Source organism: Leptosomus discolor, chromosome 13, assembly GCF_034619465.1.
Source record: "Leptosomus discolor isolate bLepDis1 chromosome 13, bLepDis1.hap2, whole genome shotgun sequence".
Lineage (NCBI taxonomy): Eukaryota > Metazoa > Chordata > Aves > Leptosomiformes > Leptosomidae > Leptosomus > Leptosomus discolor.
Genome location: NC_141403.1, coordinates 21,727,711 through 21,755,283, shown reverse-complemented (window position 1 = coordinate 21,755,283; position 27,573 = coordinate 21,727,711).

The window sequence follows — 27,573 nt, the reverse complement described above, 5'->3', positions numbered from 1 at the left end:
GTATCAAGGGAAAGTACTTTTTACTTTTATTCATATAAACAGTATCTCTATTTATTAAAAAAGTGAGAAATGGCTTCTCTTCAACTTCAAATGGCTTTGACAATAAAATTCTGCTTATATCAAGGTCTTGGGAGACACATGAAGCCTTCTGATAAATGGGGTGTTTGGATGATGAAGAGATGACTTGAAGACTCAGGAAGAGATGCTTCAGACTCCTGCCCCTGGAGCACAGTGAAATAAAGGTGAGTTCACTTGGATCCTAGCTCTGCGTCGCCTACTCGTTTCATCTCTCTCATGCCTGCATCGGGATGGACTATGATAAACTGTACAGTGTTTTGCATCTTAAATTACTAAAAGGCTAAGTAAGTCATTCCTGCTGTGAAAAGAAGGGAAAAAACCCTGTCTAAATGTTTGGGTTCCTAAGTACATGTTTAAATCTTATTGAAGTCCGTTGAATTTAAAGTACATGCTTAAATGTTTTGCTGAATAGGGATATGTTGCTGAATCACGGACAAGTCTTCTTAAGCTGATGTACTTCTACCCGTGAAATTACTAATGTGCTCAATATCAACCCTGAACTTAAATGCATTGTTAAAGGGGAATAGACTTTTTCAGGGCTTCTGGTTCTTTCTCTACAGGAGCATCTGGCTGGATCAGGAATTCAGAATAAACTCGATGGGTAAAAATGTTAGAAAATAAAAAGCTTAATACCAGAGCAGGAAATTGCGGGATGAGACAGGGCAAGACTTTTCTAGACAACTAAGCCGCTATTGATAACTTCAAGGTTCAGTACACTCTGCTGTGGTGTTACCTCTCATTCTGAAATTTGCTTTCCGGTGAACAGAAAACAAGATCAGGAATTTTACTGGAAATGTGTCATCTTCATTGGTATAAACTGATTTCCATTCCTTTGTGCTCATCGCCTAAGGATATGCCCAAGTGTTTACATCGTCAGCAGGGCACAGCTCACGGTAGGAACAGGAAACAAGGCAGTTTAACACTGTCTGTCACTGCATAATAATTTCCAGTACCCTCTTCTAACTTTCTTTTTCTGTCTTCCACCACTTCTGCAATAAACTCTCTGATCCACCAATGTGTCAAACCTGCAGTGTACTCTGATGCTCTGGCTGCAAACTGTGGATCAGGCTATCTGTTTGCAGTTAAGCATATATATGCCAACAGGATTTACTGGTGATGGCTGGAGTGAGCAGCAGTGATGAGATTTAGCCGAAATTCTTGAACAAAACATCAATGAGGCTTTAGACATCAAAGCTGTTCTTAAACCAACTGCCTCTAAACTTCAAGGAAGACCAGGTTTGGGTTCAAACCTTGCATGCTATGGCTGTTCAAAAGAAAATCCACAATGAGGTTTTGTGTCTGTCATTCCTTATCAGAAACACCAGTCTCAACTGTGTGGAAGTACATTTTCCTATTCTGTTGGGTGCTGCATTATCCTTTGTCCTCAGTTTCTCTCCTTTTTGGCGTTGCTGGCTCTCTGGAGGTCAGGTCTCACGAAAAAATTGTCAGGGGTTGATTTCTGAATCCGAGCCGTTCCGGTGCGTGCAAGTAAGTAAAGAGCAAACTCACGTGTGAAAACATTAACAGAACAACACGCGTGAGGAGTGCTGGGGGGTGCTGCTGCTGCCGGCCGCTCCGATCCCGCCGCTGCAGCGTCCGCGCCCGGCTCCTGGCTGAGGTGTGCTCCTGAAAAAGAGCAACGGGGAAAACGCCGCCCTTCAAACGGCTGCAAGCCATTGTCTGCTGAGGGGAAACAAGAGGCTCCATCCAACCCCTCTTTTCATCACATGCTTCTCTGTGCTAGAGCGCTTTTTGTTGCTCCTGCAGTCGCTTTCCTTTGCCAACAAATAACAGGCATTAAGGACAGAAAAACAATAACATTGCATGAAGAGAGAACAACAGTCCGTACACTATGATAGACATCAGCAGCGAACGCTTTCGGCTGCCAGCCCTACAATGTGTATAAACGGCAGAGGGGTGCAGGTGAGGGAAGGGAACAGAAGCCATGAGTGTGGGTCCAAGGAGGGACGGTGTAAAGGCAGGAGCTTGGGAAAGCCCACGCAGCTCAAGAATGCTGGAGCCACAGGTAGTTTAGTCAGGAAAGCCCACTACACAGAAATGCCACATCCCTGGGTGTCCCTGTGGCTTCCCAGAACTGTAGGGTTAATGTGGTGTGTCAAACTTGGAGGAAACAAAGGTGGCACACATGCCATAAAACTGACTCCGAGAGTGACAGAGGAAAAAAAAGATTTTTTTTCTCTCTATGAACTTGAAGTCCAGTCTACAAACAGAATAAAATGCTTTATGTTAATGGGGGAAGAGGAGCTTTGCTAGGTACTTGCTAGAGGTATTTTTTGTTGTCTAGTAATCATTTCTAGATGGCAGGTCTTAGCTTTGTCGTTCTCCTCCCAGTTTCAGTGATGCCCAGCCCAAATCTCAAGTGGCTATTATTTTGAGAAAGAAAACTTTGAATCTAGTTAAAAGAGCAACACTTCTTGCAACAGACTGATTGGAGGAAAACAGAGCTTGCTGTTCGGTGCTGTTTTGAGGTCTGGGACGTTGGAAGTGGTCTGACAGAAGAGGGATGTGATGAACTGAGTGCAGGTGGTGAGGAGCCCCTTCTGAATTCAGTCTGCCCAACTGCTCTGTGGCTGGCAGTTCAGGTGGCCCCTGCAGCCAGAAGTGGACTCTGTGGTCCAGCTCTTTTTTTTTTTTTTTCCTTTTACCTGCTGACACTAACACACAGTTTCACAACTGTGGACAATTTCAGCTTACCTTCCTACATGTAGGAAGTTGTGGCTGGCAACAGATATTCTCTGGGGTACAAAACCTCTACTACAACTGTTCTCGGGAGTAAAAGTTTTAAAACACTGGTGTTTTAACTGCTTCCCTGCTCTTAAAACTGATGGGCACTCAGTTCTTAATACCACTCTCCCCTCGTTTGCTCCAGAGTGACAGCCCAGGCACCACACCACCATTTTGCAACTGCCAAAGACCATTTTGGACTGATGAATTTCTGAAAGGGATTAAGAGAGGTAGCTACTACCACGAGAAGCAATTTGACTTGGTGTCCAAGGAGCTCCCTTCTGGGCAGGTACAGGCCTGATGTCAATGGAGACGCACTGTTGCTGCACAGGTCAGGATCTGAGGATCACTGCAGGTGGTGTGGGGCACGCATGGAGATCCTGTTGCCCTCAAACATGCCAAACAGGTAAACCCTATTTTCCTGGCATCTGTGAAACTCAGAGGAAAAACGGAGCCATCGTGCGTGTGACAGGGGATTTGTCATGTGCAGACTGTGACTTTAGGTACAACTTTCATGGAACGAGAAGAGGGTTTAATCTGATTCAAGGAATCACATACTATGGAAAAGCATTACAGGTTGCCTAAGTCAGAGCAATCCTCCCCCAGCTCGGATTGTTCCTTTGATAGAGGGATGGATAGAAAGCATGGAACAAACAAAACCTGCCATTTACTTTAAAGGAATACTAATACAAAATGGAAAAAATAACTCCTGACTGTCATAATGAGAAAACATTTTCACCTTTGATCAAATATAAATGGTGCTTTTCAGCGCTCGAGACAGACACAGCTAAGGTGGCACAGCAGCAAACTGGATAGCAGTTTTCAAATACTTTAAAGAAACAATCTCTGCTGTCTACAGAGCTCCTTCAAATGAGGCTTTTATCCGTTCTTTTTTCAAGCAGATAGCTCAGAGAAGTGACTTGTTTAGGACCACACAATAGATTAGTGGCAGAAAGGCAGAAAACCCATCCCGGTCCACTGATCTCCAGGCCTAAGCTGCCTTTCCTGTTCACTCTTTCGTGTGTTACAGCCCCCCAGCTAGTGCGTTTTGCCCGTTTTTCTCCAACTTTATACTAACATTATACTAAGCACTGAGGGACAAAACCAGGAGTTACTTAACATATCGATTTGTCCTTTTAAACTGGAAATGGTTTTAGTCCACACTTCAGAGCCTCTATTGTTTCTTTCTTAGCCTATTGACAAGATTTTTCATCTAATCCGATGTCCCACTTTCAGCAGAAGCCAGTGGCACAAGCAATACTGTTGTTAAATGGATTGTTATAGACTGGAGGATGCAGGTCTATTCCTGCATGAAAAACTGCCAGTCACTGGATGTCTGGTGTAGCAACACCTGAGCTCGCTTTAAATTAGCTAGGTGTGACAGCATTAGCACTTGAGCTGCAGCAGCACGGGGCTCAGCACTGCCTGGGAAGCTTATGTTCAGTATAGCACAGAGCCCTCAATGCTTGTGGTGAAAGAAATGTAGAAGTGGTATCTTCGTGTTATAAAACACTGTCCTTAAAGTCTTTTTATCCTTAGTACTACCAGGCAAAACTGCTGGATGCACGTGTCACGTGCACTTCCTTTTTGAAACTGGAAATGGAGAAGTTAGTACAGTGAAAAACTGGCCATGGAGCCGACATAGCCTGCTGCTTCAGAAAGCCAGCACACACCACCTTGCCCTTTCTTTCAGGTCATAATTAGTGCAAGACTCCAGGATGAGCCGTTGCTGAGTAATGCACACATGAGGGTGCTGGAAATATTCAGCTCTGCCTCATCCTTTGCTATGCACCCGTGTTGGGCGTCACTCAGCTTAACCATATAGAGCCCAGCCTGGAGTACTTTATTGCCAGGCATCAGGAGTGACCCATGCACAAGGAATCTCATTAAATTTTTCAAACATCAGATTAACATTCAGTTTGACCCTCCCTTGGCTGCATTTTGCAGTTTGTTCTCTGCTTTAAAGAGAGGCAAGATGTCCATAAGCAAGCTTAGTCCAACTTCAAGAGTCATGAGAAACCAACGCCAGGTTTATCAACCACCTCAAGAGGAAAGAGTAACAGCAGCCCGTGTTTGGTAGTCTCCTTGCACACTCTGGTATGTCAGCTATGGCATATTAGGATCATTCATGAAATTTAAGCATGGCCAGTTGTCAATAGACCATCTGTGAACAAGTTATAGTAGTTTCAATTTTCCCAAGTGAACTTTTTAATAAATGATTCCTCGTCCCAGTGAAATAAGTAAATAAACAAACTGAGCTGACAATAGACATCTTTTTGAAACACAGGAAGGAAAAGAGGATGACATTTTAGTCAGATACATGCTTTGCCACTGGGAGAAAAGGCAGAATCTCTCTCTCTCTTTCTCTCTCTGCCAAAATGCCCTGTTTAAATGCTGCTGAGATGCATGATTTAACAAAGTTGTTTTATCCCCATCAGGGAAAACTCTTATCTGTATTGGAGGTCATAACAACTCCTTGAAAAGAAAATAGACATGATGTTTTCAAGCTGTGAGAAAACACATTAATAATTTTTTACTTGCTCATCAAGATAGTTTAATACTGAAGTGATAATGAAATGACCTCATAACTCTTTGCTCTGGGGTTATGACAGGCCAGTCTAGTAAATTAAACAGTTCTACTATCACATGGGAAACAATTCCTGTTTTATACTGACTGTAAAGAAACGCTATTATTAGTGTTCAAAATAGCTGCAGTTCTGCAGCAAGCGGCGTATCTCCGGCCATAATGCTTTCCAGCAGAAGACGCGGCCTTGGTGAGTTCCTCCCTCTGGCCTTCTAGGTGGTCTTTCCTACAGATCTAATGATAGGTCTGTCAGAGTGATTTATGGCATTTGTCCATGCCTCAGTGTTTTTTGCTCCTCAGCTTTGGGCCAGCTCTGGTCTCCAGCGCTCTGTGGTTGTTCTTAACACATATCCAGTAATCACACAGACCAAGACTTTGTTTTTCTACATTTGTGTTTTCTTTCATTCCGCCTGTGTTAGAGTTTTCAATAACACTCATCGCCACAGGATTCTACTTCTATATTTCATCTGTCGGTAAAGCTTGAGCTAATTCGCTGCCACTAAAAATCCTCTCTGCTGGCTCGTATTTACACACATGCACACAAACACAAACTAAAAATGTATGATCACATTACTGCTAGTTTCGGATCCTTGTGCCTCCCGTGCTTGATTCACATCCCATTAACATCAGTTGGCAGCTTACCACAAATGTTAATGGGAATTTTAATAAGCCCACTTTGTCTGGGGGAGGGACTGAATTCTCCTGTATGGCGCACAGGAAGAAATAACGTGGCACAGAAGGCACACCTCCATGCTTCTCCTTGCGTGCAGTGGCACTAACATGAAGTGCTCGTTACCAATTGTTGAGAGAAAAACGCTCTGAGCAGGGCTGTAGCAGGAGGAAATTCTGCTCCACATTCCTCGGGCACTTTGGCCACCTCATCATAGTGCAAGCAAAATGCCTCCAGGACTCGAGGTTGTACACCCCTCCAGAATGTGGGAGCAGCAGCAAGTAAAACTCGTGACAGAACCCATAGCCTGAGAGTCCTTGGGATGACGATCTTCTCCTGGACTTGTCTTGCTCATAAAAAACCCCACACGTCGCTGGCTGCACAGATGCCAAAGGGGGCACCATACACTCTTTTTTCATTTATCAGCTGTTTCTGTACAGTGCTGCTTTGTCTGATGGTAGTTCTCACAACCAGAACATCTCTGTGATAGGTACCTTTTACACCATCAGTGAAAGATTTGAGGTCTACCTATATTTCCACTGAAAAATATCTAAAAATCTGAACTCTGGTGAAGGAATGGGTAGATAAAAGGAACTCACACCACTGTGTTAGTTTTAATTAAATGGGAGGAATAAAGGGCTGTTGTATGTGTTTTGCACACAGAATAAAACCCTGCAGCTTTTCTATAGGTAAAAAACAATCTCAGGGTGAGTTTTGCCCTAGTTGCAGCATCAAGCCCGTATTTACATTTCTTTGCACACCTTCAGCCTCCATTTTGTGATTAAATAAAGTTCCTCTGAATATGAAGAATGGGAACTCTCTCCAGGTAGGAAGTTTCCAGTCCTCAGCTGTTGCCCAAATTGTCTTTTCTTGCCACCATTTTGGAAAGCACTGGCCATGAAAACAAGCAAGGAAACAAACAAAACTCCCTAAAATAGATGAGAATGCAACTTTCATGGTGTTTTATCCAAGATGTTTCGCCACCATTTGAGAATCATGGTCTACAAGAGATGACTCTACAGAGTCAGCGGAGAACAAAGTGCCGCTTAGAGCAAATTATGAGCTAAAATTTCCAGGAAGATTTGTTTCATGTTTTACCTTGGGTTGTAGGAGGGACAGCAGGAAGTTTAGTTAATTTGCAACAGGAGAAAAATACTTTTATCAGTAAAAATCCTAGAAGAGACTGTATTTTCTAAAATTTCTGAGATGTCATAAGAGACGAGGAGCAAACCAAGGTCAGCTGCCCGCTGCAGTGGAGGTGTGACAGGGGTAAATGTAGCTGGCTGTGTAGCCCAATGTGAAATGCTGATTTGGGACCACAAAGCTGATGGGATTTTTCTCTTAGTCTGCACTTGACTGACAATGGACACCAAACCTTTTCACTGAGTGATCCCCTCTCAGCTTGTGCCTTTTCCTTATTTAGTCCCATTCTTACCCTAGAGATGGAAGACATCAATCCTTCCCTCCTACGAGGTCTAGCTGCCTCAGTAGTCTTCCTACAGATGTGAAACAGAGACTCTCCCTCATCCCAACACTTTCCACATCTCATAATAAACATCTTGTGGCTGGACCCCAGAAGGAAGATGACCAGAGAAGCGTGGGGTTCCTGCAGGACTAGCCAAGTCTGAGCCTGATTCCTAACAGCTGGAGGAACGTTTTACGGGGGGGCACCAAGCTTTTTGGTAGACGAGCACATGTGCCATATTAAGCCCTAAGGCCTAACTCTAGTTTTCTTCCATCAGGGCTACATTAGGGAGTGCAATTACTCTCAGGTAGGGGTAGTAGGTTTAAAAATCAAGGACATCTGTCTCAGAATTTCCATATAGTTTTCTCTTCAGGAAAGGCAATGGGTTTGGATGCTCCGAAGGGGTGACCTTGCTGAAATAATGTGCTTGAGCATTGCTGTGAGCCTGTATTTACTAACTTTTGCTAGCATTTTGGAGCTGAGACTGTCTCTTGGCACTGGTGGTATTAAAGACTTCTGTGGGATGGTGGGAAGAAGCACAACAAGGAGGTGGCATCCTCTCCCCAACAGGGCTCACCAGCAACAGCATCATCTTGGTTTACAGAAGTCTTCTGGAATGTATGGGGGGGTTTTGTAGCTGACAATGCCAGTCATTCAGCTCAGATGCTGACCCTGAACATTAGGAATAAGAGATCGTTGCCTTGACCCTGTAAAGGGGGCCTTGGCTCAGCTCCTTCTAAAAACAGCCCCAGAGAGGCACAGACCGAATAACCCTACCAGACTGAGGAGGAGTTGCTGTGCTACCCAGAAGCCCTAAACTCTAAATAGCGATGGGCTACAGAGTAACATGACTTGACTTTAGACTGCGTGACCCTGCCTTTTGGAAACCTCCTTCACTTAAATGATAATACTTTGCTGGGGAGAGCTCATGCAGTTTAAAACACTACCTAAATACAAGTGATGTCAAGCTGTCACAGAAAGTGACGGGGTACAGCGGCAGAGCACAGGATTTCCTCCAGTGAAACTTACGGCTGAAAGACCCGAGTGACATCTATTCTGCTGCCAGTGAACTGGTGTGGGAAGTGTTTGGTGGTCCCATGGCCATAGCAATGTATATAGTCAAACCCACTAGCTGAGAGGGAGCAAAAGGGGCATCAATGAAGAGAGGGCAAGCAAGCTGTGCTGGTCCTTCCCAGCAGTCACCACAGTGGAAACAACTGGCTTCAGGCAGGGTTTGGGAAGGCCAAAATAACAGGTGAGAACAGGAATAAAGAGCAGCCTACAAGAAAGGCCAAGAGGCTTGGAGGGTGCAGAAGAGCAGAGGATGGTTTGGGGGAGGGTAGACTGGAAATCTATATGGATGGCCCAGCTGTATTTGTCCACAGAGAGGGATTCAATCACATATACCCACCCCGTGACATTACTAGAACCGCCGGTCCCTTTTCTGCGCACCTCATTTTCAGTGCCGTCCAAACAGGCACTTGGTGCTGCTTATTTCCTTGCAGCTGGGTGCTGTTCTGAGGGGATATGCCGCATCAGCGGGACCCACGCTGCTGGGCTTGGGCTCTGTGCCTCGCTCGTGTTTGCACGTGTGACGTTACACCAGCCTTGGAGGTATTCCATCCCTGCAGGCTGGGCCCAGACAGAGCGTTCCTCAGGTGACATACCACTTCTAAACCCCAGTAATGTGGACAGGCAGACTGGAAGCAGATATTTGCAAATACGGGACCTACTCGCTTTCTCTGTACATCGACAGCAAAACTGCCGTTAACTTTTGTGTTGGTAGTATCTGAACCTTAACAACCTGCTGAACTCTGTATAATTAGCTCATGGCAACGAAAGTCTCGCTCAGCACATCAGGAAAACACTTCACTGGAACAGTTTGTAGCACTCCGTAATCGCACTGAGCCCTATTCCCAGCATTTGCCCCTGTGGTCAGTTGGAAAACGTCAAATGTGGGCAAAAGGGTACTTTTTTCTTTTCTTCTGTCTTATACACCATTGCATTAAACATCAACCTTATTTTAAGAACTGTGCTCCAGTTGAGGATGACTCCTGGGACTATAAGTCCCCACTTAGTGGCTGAGGAGCCTCTTATATCTACCACGGAGGCTAAATTACCTGCTGTTCTCGGAGAAGCAGGTGCCTGCAAGCACTCACTCCTCTACACACCAGAGGGAGAGGTTACTGAGAGGACAACTAATAATAACGGACCTACTTGTCAACTGCATCTGGCATATGTGGCCATATGAGGTTTTTTGTTCTATGCCTTTCTGATTTCCAGGCAGCACTAGCGTTTTCTCCTCTCCAAGCAAATAATATTAAAAAAAATATATATAATTAAGTTTTCAATACAACAGAAATGTTATTTTTCTGCTTTTACAACAGACAGAACTCTGAATGTGCGGAGCATAGCAGGTCATGAGTAAACAAGCTGCCTGGGCCCACAGAAGTGTTGTCTATCATGGCCTAAGAGAAAGCTGCCAAGCGTTTATCTTCCTTTAAGTGACACTTCTCTCCAAGAAAAGACTGAAAAGCATACAACACTTAGAGTGGAATGAGAGAAGAAAATGCATTTGCTATTTGAAGAAAGTGGTTTAGACTGGCTGTGAAAGGTGTCCAAATGAAAGGGAGCTTCCACAGCTTGTAATGAGTTATCAGATTTCCATTGAACTCGTATGCTCTGAAAAAATGTTTGAGGGCGTACAGAGCTATGGATATGCAAGACATCCGCTTTGGAAGCATGTTAATCCTTCTGGAATAACAAAATCTCATCGGGAACTGAAAGTCCCAGTGTCCAAGTTCCTTGCTGTGCTGTCTGCTTTGGACGGGGTGGTGGAGGATAATTTACAGTCCATTCCAAAACGGCTGAGTCTAGACCATGACTTAAGGAGGCTCTGCCTGGAAAGACTAGCCAGCCCTGGCCGTGTTCCTATTCAGGATGGAAGAAAGGGAAGCTGCACAAATCCAAGAGAGTGACAAAACTTTCCCCCTGGTTTTTGTAGTGTGTCAGGGGTCTAAGTGACTCACACCATTCAGCATTTGTCAGACCAGCAGATAAGCTGGGCTGTCCTCACCAAGACCTTAGACATGAACTGCGGGGGTCCTCAACACTGTCTGTGTATGTCGCATGAGCATCTCCATAGGCCAGAAAACCCTGAACTCAGCCTGATCTCATTGAACACTGCGTTGCTGCAACCGTAGACGTGAGCAAGTCTCCCCATTCACTGAGGTTTCCTGGAATAAGTGGTAGTTGAGAAAGCGGCTGTACTTTTAGAATTACTTTAGAACTAAATCTTCTTTCTTATGCATTGCTTTTTATGACTTTGTTAATGGTCAGATGAACAATTAAATAAGATCAGAACTGTAGGGTTAAGTGAGGATGTGAAAAGAAGGAAGCTCCAACCGACGGGGGGGGTGGGGGGGTGGGGGGGAGTATTGATTTTTGTGGCTTGTCACAGCGTGAGGATGGGTCACAATGAGTCACTTTATTCTCTACGGACAATAATGAGTGTAATAGGAAAATAATCCTGGGAGAAAAACCTGAGAGACAGTAAAAAAAAAAAAAAAAAGAGGAAACATTAAGATCAGAGGCAAAGACTGAAGTAGAGATGGAGGGAATAGATGTGGAAACAACAGAAGCAAAGTAAGAAAGAAGAAAAATGAAGCGGAAGCACTGCAGAAGCAGTAAATTATGGGCAAGATTTTCAAAAGTGCCTCACTGTCCTAAAAAGTTGTAATTACTTTCCCATTGATGCTGGCAACAGAAGTAAGTAGAGGTGGCAGAGCCAGGCAATGAGCACTTAAAAAAAAAAATCTCACCTTGAATTACACTGCTTTCTTACATCTTCTGCTGTAACGATGACGTCAAGCAATACTCATGGCTACTAAATTACAGCCAGTGTCCACTTAGATGCTCTGGAAAACCTCAGATGTCTGTGGCATTAAGACACCCAGAGGCAATTACAACACAGGAACTTTCTGAGGCCCTGAGAAGCCGGTTAGAAAACTCACTTGTTTTAAATAATGTAAAAATATACATTGCTGTGGAGCTTAGAAAAATCAGTTTCTTAGAATAATTAAAATGAAGCCACTAAAAGTCAAATTGCATTTACAAACAGCTTAGGCTTCTGTGCGCTTTTCCATCATTCTGGTTTCCCGAGTGCAGCACTTGGTGCAAGTGCCAAGTTTATGTCTCCCTGGACTGGGCTTCTCCCTGTTTACCAGAGGTCGATCAGAGAGGAGGGAGCAGCATCGCACGCTTCCCAGGGCTGCCCTGCCAGCAAGCCCCGGCCCTGACCGGGAGGGACCATCGCTGGGCGTGAGAAGGCAGCTCAGGCTCCACACCTCTTGAAACATTTGGCATCTTTGCCGAGCCTCACAAGAAAGAAGCCAGTACTGCTCTTGATGTTCGCGATGTGGCCTTTTAGCCACAGGACATTTCATTTCACATTTTGAATAGGTGATTGATTAACTTGCAACTGTTTTGGTCACTACTGCCTCGAACTGGGTTCATCCCAGTGGTTTAGTAGCTCACTTTTCATCCCTGAACTCCAATGTGCAGCAAGGGGTTTAGGGTCCTAAAACATAGTTCACTTGCATTTCCACAGGGATCAAATTTTAAGTCTGACAAATGAAATATTTACCACTTGGACGTGTTGGAAAGCTCAGATCCGTGTGTTTATTATTACAGAGTGCAATAATTATTAGCTAGAGAGAAGCACAACTGCAATCAAAAAGAAAACTGAATAAACCCCACCTACACAGATTTCTCACACTGGGCTCCTGGCATGACTCACCGGTTATGTATTAGGCCTCGTGGGTGGGTACTCTAATTTGTATGTGTTCCATTGTTTAGAGGTGTTTTGTACACGCTAATTGTGACTTTCTGTTTTGGCAAAAATCTGACCAAAAAAACCAACCAAATCCACCACCCTCTTGGGTCACAGTCATGAAACGCAGCTGCGTTCCCTCACCTGCCTGTCTTGGGACTGGGGTGAGCTCCACAGGGGAAGGGGGTCAGCGCTGGCCAAGGAAGGGAGGGAGCATGCTGCCAGCGGCCACGGACACTACCTGGCCGTGGACAAGCTTTTGCAACGTCTTACCCACTGCGCTGAGAATCATTTTGCATGTTTTGAAGGCCAGGTTTTCAAGATCCGAAAACTATTTTTTCGTGCTTTAAAGCATTCAGAGGAGGAATAACTCAGCCTGCAGTTTGCAATGCATTTCTGAGCTCAGTCTAACACGCCAGCAGACAAGAATATATTAGATGTTAAATGGAGAGGACTTTTAAGACGGAAGAAAAAGCGCATCCTTCCAAAATAGTGTAATGCCAGTGCGTGCCTAAGCACAAAAAGAAAGCGATTAGAAAAAGTCACGAGGAAATGATTAGAACTGAAAGTATTTTCTTGTCACTGGACCATCAATATCCAATTCATTTGTGGAGCATAAGTTCTAAACAGGAATTCAAATGTTAACTGTTTAAATTATACAATATATGCATTATAAGTATGTAAATAGAACTTTTTCTACTAATAGTAACATCATTTACGTGGCACTTGTCAACACGAAGTGAGACAGGCAAATAGGAGAGCATGAAGAATGAAGTGTGATGACGACTAGAAAAATATTGTGATGTATCTGGGAAGCTGACTAGAGCTGCTAACCATTTTGGTCGCTCGGGAAAAATGTAAGGCTCTCTCCTGCTTTCACCGTAGCACCTATCTCTGCGATAGCCTAATGCGTGTCTCAAACGCATTCTGAGGAGGGCTCTCCTGGCTATGCTGTGAAGTTTGGCAGGCGCTGTCAGCTGTGTAAAGCACTGTGACCGTCACTGCCAAGGAGTAAGCCTACAGTGGGCAAAATAGGCACTGTGTCACTGCGGCAGCTATCACACCATTGCTGGATGACAGAGGGGGGAAAGGTCTGCTTTCTTCCAAGAGTTCATGCACTTTCTACAGACAGATGGCCTATCAAAACATCAGTGAAGAGACCAGAGGAGTCAAAAACCTCCTGCAGAACAGAAGGAGCTGGCAAAAATCCACAAGTGCGAAGCAACTTCCTCACAGAACATCTGAAGGCCCAAATGATTCCGACCCACACGCCCTTCGGCTGCGTCTCCGCACTTCCCACACCTCCGTAACCTGGCGTCCCCCTGGATGCCTCAAACTTTCTGGAGACACCACAGCTGCAGCTCACCTTGCTGGCATCCCTGATGCCCAACTTTGCAGCAGACAGAGGCTAAATCAAAATCCTGAACCTTAATATTCCACAGCTAGTAAAAGGAGGTGCTCAACACACCAATGTTTTTTGCTTCCCTTGTTTACTTCACTCGCAAAATATGCAACTTTCTTGACCTTAAGTACACTCCTTAGGAGTGTTCAAGCTGAAAGGGTCTCCACATCAGCCAAAAATAAGCATGGCTGACCTTAATAACTACTTTCCTTCAATCACAAGGGAAACACCAATGCTACACCATTGTGTGCATCACTTTTCCTTAACGCCTACGTTTGCAGCGAAAGAACTGTGCACGTTAACCCTTTTGCTGCTCTTGCCAATGCGAAAGTTTACAGATTGGAGCAGGGTACTTAACGGCCTTTCGGGTTTCTTTTCAAGGGGATGCTTGTAGGATAATGCAAGTCATTCGAATTTTCCACTACATCACAAAATGACACTCACGCCCGTTCCCACTATTTGGTTAAATATAAAAGTGCTCAACTTTCCAGCAGCAGCTTCCTGTTTAACAAGTATTTAAATGAACGGCTCGGTAGGTTTCGCCAAGCTCACTTGGCAGCGCTAGAGGTGCGCAGCTCCACGCCTAAACACCCAACAGCGCCGGTGGGTGCTGACGAGGCAAACAGCAGGGAGACGGGGCAGGGTGACGCTGCCGTCCCGTGCGTGCTGCAGACAGGGCTTGCTGGCGGGTTGTCTGCAAGGAAACGGAGGCAAGTGCAGAAGCATAAAGCCAGGGAGACTCTATGTCCCGAAATGAATCGAGGAGAGGAGCAGCAGACCTCCTCCTCACTCTTTTGGAAACAGGCAGCTGAAGAAAGAAGCTGCCCCTTTGCTCAGACACCCTGAAGCAGCTGAGTGGGAATAAAATGCTGCCCTTTATCTTGCTGCTCCCTGTTAACTGGGGGCATTGGCTTCCGAACCGGCCCCTGAACTGCACTAAATAGGCGGGGGGGTGGGGTGGACCTTAGGCCAAAAAGGACGATAAATTTTGGCTTGTCAGGGTGAGAGGTTTCCGTGTTTCTCACTTTTATATCCAGTGTGATTTCTGTGAAGTCTATGAAATTATGCCAGATTTAAAGAGCTGCAACTCACAGCAGAATTTCATCTTTAATACTTAATACTGATTCTTCTTAATTAATTCATTATGCCAGGCCAAAGGCATGCTAGGTGCCTATAACATTCACATTTACTTCTCTATTTCTTATAATTTTATTTCATACTGCAAAAACATTTCCTGTAATTGGACCTCTGGATACCTATTGACTTTCCATAAAACTGTCTGAAAACTACTGCTCTGTTCTTCTTATATTTTCACTGATATTTATTCAACTGTAGGTTCCTTAATGTATTAATTGGTTGCAGCAGCTCATATATATATGAACGGCTCTTGGGCAGAAAACATTCTTCCAATGATATTTCATATCAAGGAGGTTACTGCACTGGGATGAGATCAGCAGCCTTGCTAGAGGTATGTGGAATTCAATAAAATGCAAAATGTATAGCACCGTACTAATTGTCTGTGTTGCAGGGAGAGAGCACAGCGTCCACTTGATGTCAATAAAAAGAGTAGTAAAGTGGCAAAAAAGGCCAGTTCAAATCAAGATAAAGTGTCAGAATTTCTGGAACTGAAATGAGATGCAGCGCAGTGCTAACACTAAATGGGTATGGTCAATTATTGCATCCATCACTATAGAGTCTGCACAACTCACCACCTAAACGATTTGCCATTCAACATCCGAGAAGGCAGAGAGAGTTTTTTTTTCCATATCACTGTGATGAGCTTAGGCTGCTAAGAAATAAAGAGTTATATTTGGGAAAGCAGCCATTGATTCTGGTTGTCTCTCGGTTGGTTTGATGCTTTTTCGGTTAGATATTAGCAGTTTGGGGAGCTAAGAATTCCTCTTTAAGTTGCTGGAAGCAAACCACGTGAGATACTAAAAGCCAGAAGAGACTGCAGAACTCTTGACCACATGGTTTAAACTTGCAGGATAGCAGAAACCGCGAGTGGACTTCTCTTTAGCTCATTTTGCAGTCAGAGAGGACTGGGGACTGTTTAAAATCAAGCTGCAGTAAGTTCCTTACCACCGGTTGCACAGACTTAGAAATAAAATTCTGATTGCCCACAATCTTACCATGCCATTCAAAATTTTGTTGGGCTAAAGTGTCTGTGTAGTCATCTGATTAAACCACATTAGAACCTTTGTGTAAGGGTTAAAAAAAAAATAAATCTTTAAAGGCGTATTTTTGAAATGACTCTTCCCCTCTGTTTTACCTTTCCATGGGCCAGGGCATTGTTGATCCAGCCTGGCTTATCACGGGACGCTTCCCATGACAACTTGTAGCCTTGATGGTTCTGAAGATGGAAACTCTATGTAACAGGGCACCAGAATTCACATTTCACAGAGGATTTTGCTGGGAGGTTGATTGACAGATATGACTTCACTGTCTCATGCCTCTCAGTCAAGAGAGAGACTTGCTTCCAACCCGTAAAACAGGAATAAAGTCCTTGGTTGCCGATGAAATTGTTTCATTGATTCATACATGACAGGTAAGTTGGATGAGATTGCTCAATATGATTTGGAGGATGTATTGTGGTAATACCTTTAAGCTCGCTGAACGGTTGATAAACTTAGAGGTTAAGAAGTTCACTATTATCTCGTGCGCTACGAGATGTGCTGATGGAGACCTGCTGGCCTCGCTGCGGTGCCACGGGGTGAGCCTGCCTGCCCCAGGGTGCTGCCGAAGCTGGGTGGCCTGCCTTTGCCGCGCCCAGAGGCTGCCGCACGCCCATGGTCCCCTGCACCGTCCTGGCTGCTGCTGGGGACGGGGAGGCCTGGCTCGGGGTGAGGCCACGAGCCGCTTCAGCTGCCCCGCTGCAGAAGGGATGCTGGGGAGAGGAGGGCGGGGGTCAGGCTGCTGGGAAAGTGCTCTGGAAGGTTTGCTGTCTGTGGTTAAAAAAATAGCAGTAATGTTTGCTTTCGGAGCTCTGGCAGCGAGTGCCAAGTTATGCTCTCTTTTAGGTATTAAGTCTTAACCCATAAATGATGATGGAGAGCGATGGAAACCACACATGCCAATTTTTATAATGAACTCTTGTCTCTCTTGCTCTCAGATCAGCTCTTTTGGAAACTGTGCTTTTGGCTACCCGTGCAAACTCACCATTTTTAACAAAACCGTTTCCTCGCACGAGGCACCAGCAGCTCATACCAGAAGCCCTTCGGCTAGTAACTTGAGGCTATGATTAAGGGAGCCTTGGTCACAGCTCCTGGGCTAACTGCAGCTCTTATCCTTCCTGCCCGCCGGCTGCATCTGCTCAGACCTTCACCTCCATCTGTTCCTTGAGGTGGCACTGGGCAAGGCCGCGGCTCGTACCCCTTTCTCACTATGTGTGACGGCCTCGGTAGCCTGACTTACCTTCAGCACCTGTGGTTTTAGGTGCCGTGACACTGTCAGCCAGGAAACCAAACTGACTTTCTAAACCAGAGTTATTCAAAAACAAAAACATGAGAGAGAAAAGCGAAACGTAGCGACACACCAGTACAGTCTACCCGCACAACTGCCTTTTCCTGGAGCTTTTTCATTCCCTAGAGAGGGCCCCAAATCTCTCTGCAAGGTGTTCCTCTCAAACTCCTCAGCAGCTGCCTCTACCTCCATCTCATAAAAGAGGTTTTCTTAGTATTCAGCAATCTTTCAAAATCTGGGTTTTCAACTAAGCAATACACGTCATGCTTTTTACTAGAGTCGAAAACCCATGATGTAGCTCTCAGCTTTGCTTACCACCCTTTCAAGCATAAACCAGTGTCTTTGGAGATGGCATGCTGGATCCCCATCCGGTCTTCCAGGAGCCCCTGTTGCATTCAATGGTGGCACAAAGGCACAAAACAAGTGCCCTGATAACCTCTATCATATACTGAATCCAGTTCATGGATAAATTCCATAAATTATCATACTCCATAATGTTGATTGTTATAAATTAGCTTCGTATCTGCTGAAACACCCCTTTGGGCAATAGATATAGGAGACCCTGAAAAGATGCTAAGATTATTAACTAAGGCATTAAAAACCATGTGGCATTACAGAGAGTAAAAGAAAATCAAACAGGCAAAAGTATGTGGATTTAGAGAAGGAAAAAGTGAAGACAGAGAACCAGTATAACTAGGAAAGTTACTTACATAGGGAATTTGAAGTTTAACTCCATCACTTGCAGTGATGCTACCAGTGAAAATCTATTGGCTTGCATATATAGAGACAGCAATTTTTCTATTGGTACATCAGACCAATAAAATATTAGGTTGTTTCATGTTTTTTACCAAATAAATGAGAAGCTTGTGATTCACTACCAACAAACTTAGGCTGGTTTTGCCTGCCATATGAAAGAGATCATTTGTCTTAATGAACTAAAAGCAATCCATAAAAAATCTTGAAAATACCAATGGCAGTAGCAGCAGTGTGTCCTTGCATGGTGTTAAATGAAGGAAGAAATCATCTACTTGAGCAGATAGGTTGCAAACAAGCGCGTTTGATAGCGTTACACACAAGCCTTGGCTATCCCTGCATGCTGTTGCTCTGGCAGGCTCCGGGGGCTTCAGCGTGGGGCCCTGCTATAACGACTCCTGGCTATTTAGAGATCCTGTCTAACAGAAAGGGAACGTGAGAAGCAGTTTCTGAAATGACACCCATGCCAAGTGCTTTGGCCTTTCCCGTTTCTCTGTGTAGTCTACAGATTCATGATATTACAGCTTTTAAAATGCTTTTCTCTCCCTTGCTGCATCAGAAAGAAAAGCAACAGGGAGAACCGGGAGACATGGCTGCAGAAAAGGGCTGAGAAGGAAAGGAAAACGAAGGAAAATACACAAGCCTTTCCCTGTGTCGTTCAGTCTGGTGACACCACACTCAGAAAGTAATGCCATTTGAGAGTGGACCGCTTTCCTTTACATTTTTCACCTGCAATATTTCTAGTCTCGGTCAGAAGGCTTTTGTGAAAGGTTTCTGTTTTTACGAAGGCTGTTGTGTTTCACTCGCCAGGCATACACAGCACCCTGGGGCTTGCCTCGCTCCTGGGAAACCCGCGCGTTTCCGTGGTGCGTGACAAAGGTAGGAAGGCGCCTGCCCAGGGACCAGGCTGTCCCACTGACCTGCCGCACAACCAGCAGCACAACCCCTCTTCCCTGCGAGCCAGCTTCCAGAGATCAGCTCTCTGCCAAGCCATTCGCTACGGCCGCACGCTGCCGCTGGGGTTTAATCATACCCTTCATCACACAAAAGCAGCTAATTCATGCTATAAATCATATCCCGACATGCAAAATTCTGGCGTCTCATTTTGTTTGTGTGCAACTATTTAATGCAACTGACTTTGAGGTGAGGAACTCTTTTATGTTGTTGATGTTTAGAGAAAGATTAATAGATTATTTGTTACTGGTTTAATAAATGCACTCCACAAACTGCAATCAACTGTCTCCTATTCATTTCACAGCTCCTAATTGGTTCAGGGTATGGGTTCTATTTCCAGTCTGAAGCGCCAAGCTTATGTTTATTAAAACATAATTACCTTAATGTAATTGTTTTGAATTATTACATCCCCATTAAGTAGGCCATAGTTAAAACAAATAAAAACATTCCTTGATCAGAGCTGATTTTCTAACCCATTATGGAAATGACCACAAGAAAAAAAATCCAAACCCCACACTTCAAATTAGGTTGCTTTCCTCGTGTGAATTAATCACAGTCTTTGTACCCACATCAGGGCTGTTTTTAAAAATTATTTTTTCACCTATAGTTTCAGCATCACTCCACAAACTTTAAAATATACAAAATTTGCTGTTTTAGGGGCAGGAGTTCAGGCTCTGACCATTGTTCACAAGACTTCAACAGCAAAGACTGACTGAAGCGTTTTTGTGTCACCAAACTCCAGGCTCAGACCGACATGAGAAACCTCAAATCTGTGAAGAGTATTCAGCAAGGAGAGTTGAAGTATTTCAGTACGTCAGGGTTTCCAGAAGCCAAAACTGGTTCAAAATGTGCATTTTGCAATTTTCTCCTGTCTTTAATAACGTAGTTGCAGAGGCCAGATCTTTAATGGATTGGCAGGAACAGGGAAGAAGAGAAGATGATCAACTAGGCTAGACTGTGGAGTGTTTAAAAATTGGGTTACAATAGTGCAGTTTGAACTCATTTCTAATTTCCCGGAAAGTTGTCTGACCAAATTCAGTTGCTTTACATAAATTCCACCTTCCAATGTGGCTGTATTTGGAGGCCTGGATGAATTTTCACTTGCACAAAACCTCAGGAGTAAGATTCTCAGGCCAGCCTGTCTTACTCCTGTGATGCATCCAGATCACTGAGACTTCCAATGCTCTCACTTTCTCTGGGCAGAGAGGTCCATCCGAAGAGAGGGGACACCTTTACTTTAAAATGTTTATCTTTCACTGTCCTTTTACTACAACTCTTGCTCTTCTCCACTCCGCAAAGCTACAGAAGCAAATTAATTTTACTCTTCCTATACCCCATTTGGAACAAGCTCTCCCAGAATCACACCAGTGTTTGCTGACCTGATGTTAGATGGGTTCTTCACATTGCAGAGACAATAAGTATTGTGCCAGAAAAGTAGACTTGTCGGAAAGAAATCTTCTCTGAACAGCATTGCATGTCCAGGCGATCTGGGAATCGTGTGATCTGGCTTGCATTCTTCGACAGGGTCACCAAACAGTGGTCCCAATTACAGTCTAGCTTGCTTTTCCTGGGTCCTCTGCTCGCACTGAAGATGGCACTAGGTAGCACTGCAGTAAAGCTGGGGAGTGTGTGAAGCAATGTAAATTGTGATTTCAAGGCTGTCAGTGCTCCTGATTTAACTACAAATCTCTCAGTATTCAATCTTTTAATTAGAACTCTGGGTCCTGCATTTACATCTGCTTGCAGCCCTCATGGGTATGGAGCAGAGCTTTGAACACTGATCCACCTAAAAGTATACGAGTGAAATAGATTTTAAAAGCGACTAAAAAGAAACTCATGTTTGTTTTTATTAAATCTCATGATCTTTAAGCACGTCCCATGATTTTTCAAGACCTGATTCGTATGTTTTGAACATAAGGGTGTAGCCAAAGAACAACTATGAATTAGGTCTCCCAGGTTGGGCAGTCCACTGAGCGGTGTTACGAACTCGGCTGCACAGCCCCTGTGCACATCTGGGAAGCCCAGGGCTGGCTCTGTTTAACTTAAGACTGAGCTGTAAGAGTTCCCCAGAGACCAGAAAAAGGGGGACAGCAACTGAGGGGTCAGTGCTTAAACCGAGTTGCAAGAGCAGTCTCTCTGGCAAAGGTCACAGCAGCAGGGCGCTCCCTGGATGGAGCGCACTCAGCATGGCGCAGTCTTGGAAGGAAATCCTTGTGAAGTGAGTTTGCAGGACTGAAAGTGTAGTGGTAGTGCTCTGTGCTCGCCACTGCTGCAGCCGCAGCAGCAGCATCTTCAGGAGCTGCAGCTGCCCCACCAGACCCAGAGCTCCTGCGATGCAAGAACCGATTTCCACATTTGTGCTCCTCTCTAAGTCATTGCCATCAAGAAAGAAAAGATTAAACCCTGATCGGGTTTGTGAATTACAGTTTTGTTTTTCTAGTCAGCTGGGTTTTGTTTCTCCATTCTCTAACCCTCGCCTAGTTTTTTGTTGTGGTCTCCTGCTTTAACTTCTCAGTTGGTGATGGTTTAAGCTTTGTAGCTAAGGAAGGGTCTTTCTTACTCAGCATCCCTCGAGTGAGGCTGCTCAGTGCTGCCACAACACTGACAAATCATCGTAGTCTCTGTTCTGTAAACTCCAGTGGAATTTTATAGCTGCAAGAATCAGTCTTATTTTATACGGAGGATTTATGCCATTGCTATCGCTTCCCAGGAAAAGTAGCTCTAGCCTTAGATACTCAAGGGCAAGCTGTACACCAGTGACATCCACAGGTCCTCTTGTGGTAAGTGATGTTGTCCCTTATGGCTACAGCCTGGAGCCCTTTTCTGACGGAATAAGCACGGGTCAGAAGGGGCACCTGTATAATTAGTCACATCACAGCAGAGGGGCTACGGTGCTCTGGTAAAGGTGGCAGCTGGCAGCAGCTGACTTCCAAAACACTTTGTTAAGCTTGTTCCTGCTCTAATTTTGAGTGGCTGTGGGGAAGAGATTGGCTGAGAGAAAGATGTGGGCTCAGTCCTGACCTGGGCGATCTATGGTGGTTCTCCGGCCTGAGGTTTGACATCCCCACCACACGTTTTAGCGCTCGTATTTCCAAGAAGCTCTTCAAAGCTTTTAAGGAAGATTGAATGCACTGCTGGAAGGGACTTCCTAATGCCATTATCTGTCTGCTCCTTCACACCCTCTTGTTTTCCCTTTCCCCTCTGCCCAGGGAGGCGGGGAGGCTGGCCGGTGCAGAGCACAACACGCTGGCAGGAGCCCGACGAGCGGCGGGGCGGTGGAGTCGTGGGGAGAGGTGGACATCAAAGAGGGGTTGACATGTTCGGGAAAGGCCTGTTGGTTTCCTGCAGCTGCAGCACGAGGGCTGCGGGAGGGCGGCAGAGGGAAGCAGGAGGCGGCGCAGCAGTGGCAGCGGCACTGGGACCGGGTGAGTGGGGACCTGCTGGCCCAGCGCAAGCGGCTTTGGCAACGTGGCTGGTGAGCATGAACCAAAATCGGAAAGGCTTTTACCTCCTGGATAAAAACTGTGCAGCGCTGTGTTCTTACCGGGTACCCATTCTACCTAGATGGACACTGAAGTGCCAGGTACTAAGCGGGCTGTAAAGCCCTGGGCTCAGCTGGAGCTCCCGTGTGGTCACCAGTATGTCCAGAGCAACAACAACTTGTACATGTGCTTTGCGAGACACACATCCAGCTGCCCTTCTGAGGGTCTAAAGATTGTAACTGCAGGACCCTTAATGCTCGCTGGGAAAGTGCTTAGCTCTTCCTGACTCTACCAGACCAAACAAATCAACTGATCTTTTTGCAGAAAGCAGAAACTTTGGTTGCTTTGGCTTCAGACCCTGCCACATCTAAGTGACCTGCTGCCGGTGGGGCAGTGAGGACTGCTCTGGAGAGCTGCGGGTGCTAGAAAACCAAACCAGCAAAATCTGGGGTACATTCCACTTAGAATAAAAAGGACAAAAAATATGACCCCGGACAAATTCCTCTGTTAGCTGTGAGGCTGGGTGACTCTCAGAGGGGAATATGTGGAGACACTGGCCGAAGAGAGGCTTGAAACTGTGCTTCCTTCTCCTTGCAGTGAGGGGATCAGCAACAAAACCCGGGGAGATGAAACAGCATTTTTTTAAATGTCACTAAGTAAGATTTAACATGATGAAAGGCAGAGAATCTTCTAGAGGATTTAGATGAAAAATAGAAGTTTCAGCCTTGTGGAGGTATGACAAGAGGTCAGCAGGCCTCGGTGCAGCGATAAGAAGTCCCCTCTAAACACGGGCAAACCAGTTACAGTTAGCTATCACTTTTCAGCACCTTTTGATTAAAAAAAATCAAAAAGTAGCCTTAAATCAAAGGATGAAAGTGGTCAAAGGAACATGAATGGTCCTTATCCTCACATGTGCTGTCCAGAAACTCCATAGTGAGACAAGAAATACCATTTGGGCTATCCAAAGAATCTGTGCATTGCTCACTTGCAGAAAATAGAAGAAAGAAGAAAAATATGGGTTACGCCAGCTAATCATGATGACATTTCGTTTTAACTTGAACAAATTTAATTTGTTTTTTGTAAATATAAACAAAATTTCAGAAGAGGGGTAACAGGTTGAAATATGCTTAGAGGTTTATGTTGCCATTCGGGTTATGTTCGAGGCAACGATTCCAATAGCAGAGGTGGGGTACTTGACATTGGTTTTATTTATTTGTTCAGAGAGAGGGAGATTTGAGAGTTTGGGTGGCAGAGCTGCTGAGTGAGTGATTTCCAACTGTTTGGGAATGAACACTCAGCTAATGCTCTTATGTACAACCACAGCTGTACCCACCGGCCGCTGGATGACCAACGGTCAGCGGACGCAGTGCAGGGAGACAGGAGGTGAGTGGAAGTGCTGGCTGAGGCTTTGCAGCCCTGCTGGTGGGCAACCCCTCTGACATGGAACCCCATCTTAATTAGGGGAAAATCTATCCAGATTAGTCTACTCTGACAGTTAAAGAAACGGCTTATCCCCCGTGTGCACCTCGTAGACAGCCTTCCAAATTATTTCTTCTATCTGTCCTAAATGCAGCAACAATGACTATTTTTCCAAAGAAGCTGTAAAATCGTGCACTTCATAAAGACCCATATCACTCTTGAACGGGGATGGTAAAATCTTCGCCAAGGTATATACAAATAGCCTAACACCTTTTCTGACATCCATTATCCACACTGACCAGTCAGGGTAACCCCACCAGAGGCAGGCCAACAATAACATGAGGAGGTTATTAAATATTATTCATTACCTTCAGTGGAACAAAATAGAAGCCTAATTCGCGGCCTCGGTTCCAAGAAAACATTTGATAGGATCCCGAGGGATCTTTACTTTAGAAGTTTTTAATTTTGGCTCTGAGTTTAGATCATGGATAAAAATGTTTTTCCAGCAAACTATGCCTTGGTGATAACAACTTGAAATCCCTCCCACCTTACCTCCTGATTTAAGAGGAATGAGGCAAGAATGCCTCCTCCTTTCCCTCTATGTGTGCCATCCTAGTCATGCTCACCGGGTCATAAATGAATAACTGCAAGGCAGCGATACCGGAACACATTCTTTGAGATTGGCTTGAAAAACTAAGCTCTTCCCAAAGCATTTCCCTCTCACCTGTGCCACAGCTAGGACTCAAAACCACTCTACCATAAATCAGTGGCCATTTCTATTGGCCCATTTTATTAAAAGTATTTATAACCAGTGAATTCTTAGGTGAAATGGTTTTGGAATATTTTAGTGTAAAGAGTCTAATAGAACTACATCCTATTTTTCAAGAAAATATACCAACTCCGTTAAAAAAATATCACTGAATGCAGACATCTGGCAAAAACTTTCTAACAACATTTGGCCTTATATCCTTCTCAAACCCAAGCACTTTTTTTAACCCTTGCTCCTTCACTCGTTCAAAACCACACATAAAACCATGAAACAAAGCAGAGAATTTCTGTGGAAAGCCAACCATCAAGATAAAGTATACTCAAAGGAACAACCTTTTCTACTTCCTCATTAAGTTAAAAAAAAAAAAAAAAAAAGAAGAAAGAAGAAGAAGAAATGAGCCAGGGCCATTTTGGGTGGTAAAACCCTGGCCTCCAAGTAATATTTTGCACTTTCCATTACCAGCATTTTCCTCTTCTAAAACAAAATGCCCCTCCTTACTTGTGAAAACCTGAGTGAAATGACTGGGAGACTGATGAAGAGCTTGATCCTGCAAATGCAAATTAACAGCCACAGCTCACACAAACGAAGCCCCTTAGAGCTAGGACATGTGCCGGCACAGCCCTCAGTCACGGCACCTTATGCCTGGAAGTCATGGCTCCAGCTGCAGGCTAAAATGGTCCTTGGCTTATACATTCCTTCTAAACAACAGCAGAGCAAAATAAGGTTAAGGCGTAAGTGCTAATGAGGCCCATGAGCTACGATCAAAAGAAAACAGAATTTTTTCTCAGCTGGCATTTTCACCTCAGTAATATTTTTAAGAACAATAGGAGAACGAATGTCTTCAAGACATGTTGCCTGACTTCTTGAGGACCTTTGCACCATTATTTTTAGAGTCCAAGTGCCTCACAAGCAGTGCAATGTCAGACTCTCCACACCCCCCCTGCACACCAGCAGAGTTACAGGAAAGGATTGAAGACAGCTGCCTCGGAGGCTGCGTGCTACCTGTAAAGGCAGCTCCATCCCAGCTGACCACGTGTTTCCATTACTGGAAACAGGTACTGATTTGGCCCTTGGAGAAACCAGAGCCATCTCATGCTGCTTCTTAACCAATTCGTATCAGGTATGCAAACTCCAAATACGGCTGAGGTGGACGATCCAGCACGTGGCTTCAGGCCCGAGTGATCACGATTGAGGGAACAGTTCGTTACCTATTAACTTGATTTTTGATGATCCTGGAAAGTATTTATACATTAAATTATTGATATAATTGATTCTTTCTAGTGTTCACTAGTTAACATATGTCAACATATTCCAAAGGTGGCAGAATAAGTATGGACATGGAGACTTTTCAGAGGATGAAGAGGCAGCAGCAGTATCCTCTTAGCTCTTGGCTTGGCAATAAATATGACTGGATGCAACACTTCCAATACTACAATATGGTTTAGTCTCCTAAGCCTGTTAAACAACAAATACTTGAAACTGGTGCGGAATTCACATCATATATTTTAACTGACTAAATATTAGGCATCATGTTTTAATTTGTCAGTTTAGGCTGTGTCCTTATCCAACTACAGAGACATTGTTAAAGAGGATAAACTGCCCAGTATGATTCACTTCAGCATTGTAAAGTGGGCTCCTGAACTGGGGAGTCTGGAATGACTACCTCAGTGTCTGATCTGGGAGGAACCCTGTCAAGCCTCTGTGGTCTGCAAGGCCATCTCTGGAGACAGCGCCGTGCCCAGGTGACTTTGATCTGCCTAGTCTGGAGTCCAGCAGCAAAGAATTGGTGGCAGCAGGTAATTCCCCACCGTCTGACTGACAAAGTGTGCGTGGCTGACAGCCCACATCCTTACAGCTACTGGGATAGCCACGTCTCCAAAAACAACTTGTCCATGCACTTGCTGCTTTCTCTGCACTGTGGTTATCTGTGATTATCCATTACAGAGCCCATTTACTTTTGCCTTCTGGATCTCAATCTAAGACTTTGGTGGTGTGATGACTAGGAAAGATATACCAGGGTTTTGTTGAGACTAATTATGAATAGGATTAACTGCTAAGTAGAAACATTAATTGGCAAGATTTCAGATATAAAAGCAAGCAAACTTCTGCTCTACCGAAAGCAATAGTTAACTGCTCAGGTTTTTTTTAAATTACTGAAAATAGCATAACTCTGAAAGGGGATATCCTGTCAAATTCTAAGAGACAAGTTACTTTGATTTGTAACAGCTAAATCCAACAAACCTGAAGTGCTCTCTGTAATTCCACTGATGGAACCACTTTATGGAAAGTGTGTTTCTACCGCACTGAGGTTACCTGCAGAAGCAACCTTTGAGCTCAACACTACAGATAGTTCAGCTCTATGGGAGTGTGTCAGCAGAAGCAGCAGTCCAGATGACCTACGTCTTAGCAGGACATTAATAGGAAGCAGATACTAAATCTGTATATGCGTCGTGGGACGGATGTATTATTGGCTTGAGCAAAACCAAAGTTTCACCTCACCAATCAGATGAAGGGAATGGGCAATTTCCCTTTGGAAGCCTTCTGTGAAGTGATCTGTGAAGTGACTTGGTGTAGACAGCAGGCAGACCCACTCAAAAGAGTTTTTTTAGAGAGGAGAATGGAAAAAGGCAAAGTCAGGAAGGGGGAGAAAAACAGTAAGCATTTTTATTAAAGAACAGCGTGTAAAAAAGTTGGGGATGGGGAGGGTTGGAGGATAGCCTGTGCACCATAGTGACTCAGTTAGATGCCTCATTCCAGTGTGTGCCTTAGCGGGAGATAATTGGGAGCTGAAGTCTCCTCCAGCCAATCAGCCTGCAATTTATGGTATATTTAGCCATTCCTCAGTGATGAGGAGTCCTGGGCAGGCGTTCTCAGAGAGTTACTGCCTTCTCTGCGGCCCTTACATCACCATCCAAGCGCTGCAGTCATCATCTAGAAATTTATACCTCACAGCTAACTA